The 1908-nt window shown below is 49.6% G+C and overlaps 1 non-coding gene across 1 annotated transcript; it reads left to right on the forward strand.

Moving 5' to 3' along the window:
- The first annotated feature begins 1414 nt into the window (after window positions 1-1414).
- On the forward strand, window positions 1415-1519 carry LOC114219231 (U6 spliceosomal RNA). The gene has a single exon (XR_003611349.1). It is a non-coding gene; the product is annotated as a U6 spliceosomal RNA (small nuclear RNA).
- The last annotated feature ends 389 nt before the right edge of the window (window positions 1520-1908 follow it).

Consider the following 1908-nt stretch of genomic DNA (forward strand, 5'->3'; position numbering starts at 1 on the left):
CGGCATATGACTTTATTAGGAAGTAGGGTCTTTGCAGGGGTAAGTAAGGTAAGGATTAAGGTAATCATGCTGGATTAGGGTGGGCCCTGAATCCAATGACAAAGCTTTCTTAGATGGAAAAGGACACACAGGGACACACAGGGAGAGGCCATGTGAACACAGGCAGAGACTGGAGCGAAGTAGCGCCAAGCCAAGGAACACTTGGCGTCACCAGAGCTGGAAGAGGCAAGGAAGGGTCCTCCCCCAGAGGGAGGGAGAGTAGCCCTGCTGACACCTTCATTTCAGGCTTCCGGGCTCCAGATCTGGGCGAGGACACATTTGTTCAGCCACCAGTGTGGGTCGACCCTGATGCTAGTGTCACGGTCGCATGGGGCGGGATTCCCCACATGGGCCGAAGCTGTAAATCATGCACATCCCTGTCGATGAAGGTATAAAGGGCGCACGTGAATTTGCGAGGCGCTAATTCTTATAACCAGCGGTGGGCAGTTAGTAGCAGGCAGCGTGCCAACGTCGAGGGCTCAGACGCAGCCTGGAAAGGGAGAGAGATTGCGGAGAAAGGGGCGGTTTGGGGCACACTGGGGGATGACAGGGTAGAGGGAGGGCAGAAAAGCCCTTACCCGAGAGAGGCGAGTCACCTAGAAAAGATATGAAGTCGGGGAGCCTTGTCTTGGCAGACCTGAGAAGGAGCTGCTCCACGAAGAGACAGCAGCAAGGAGGAATGCAGGGAGGGAGCCCCCAGGCCACGTTTGCTGCCACTTGCCAGGTCCCCTCTGCCCAGGGACAGCCTTGACATTCCAGTGGGCTCCTGGTCACTTCTCATATTGTCCTCTAATTTTCCCAGAAAGGCTTTAGCTGTGTGACCTTCAACTACCAGCACCACCTCTCTCTGCCTATTTTCTGACCAACAAGACAGGGGGGTAATAATATTTGCCTCGTAGAATGTCAAAGGCACTACCTGACGTAATGCAGGCCTGGCTCCTGGCATGTAGCAAACGCTTGCTCTGTTAGATACCAGTACTGTTGCTGCCACTGTGTTTAGGACCGCGTTCCTACCTATAGCTTGCACAGACTGAGCGCTTACTGTGTGCCGTGATCTTCATTCTCGTGACAACCTCAGGAGAAAGCATTCGTCAGTATTACCATTTTACCGAGGAAGAAACAGAGACTGGGGGGAAGACAGGAGCCTTTACCCAGAATCACACGGATGGCAAAGCCAGGTTTCAAGTTCGAGGACCTGACCCCATCCAGTCCCGGCTCAGATTCATCATGGCTGTATCTGATAGTGCACAGGATGATCCTTGGTACTCAGCAGGTGAAATTTGTACTCCTAATATGTATGTATCTACTTGGCTGTCTAGTAGAGAAATAGAGGTTTCCTACTTACAGTCATTTCCTTTTAAAATTAACTTACTAAGTCCTCACTTTGGCAGGACATATATGAAAACTGGAACGCTGCAGAGATGAGCGTGGCCCCTGCCTGAGGATTAACACCCAAATTTGTGCAACTTTCCAGATTTCCACCTGTTATGTCACTCACATCTCAAAAGAATAAATAAATAAAATACACTTATTTATCAGCGCCATTCACAATAGCCAAAACATAGAAACAGCTCAAATGCCCATCGAACAGATGAATGGAGAAACAAAACGTGGACTATCCATACAATGGACTATTACTCATCCATAAAAAGCAACAAAGTATTGATACGCGCTCCAACATGGATGAACCTAGGAAATACCATGCTGAGTGAAAGGAACCAATCTCAAAAGGCCACACACTGTATAATTCCATTTATGGGAAATGTCCAGAAGAGGCAGACCCGTAAAGACAGAGAGTAGATTAGTGCTTGTCAGGGACTGGGGGAACTGGGAATGGGGACCACCTGCTTCGTGGGTGTGGGGTTTTAT

Source organism: Eumetopias jubatus, unplaced genomic scaffold (assembly GCF_037043125.1).
Source record: "Eumetopias jubatus isolate StellerSeaLion01/CBP00866 unplaced genomic scaffold, mEumJub1_p1.0 scaffold_16, whole genome shotgun sequence".
Lineage (NCBI taxonomy): Eukaryota > Metazoa > Chordata > Mammalia > Carnivora > Otariidae > Eumetopias > Eumetopias jubatus.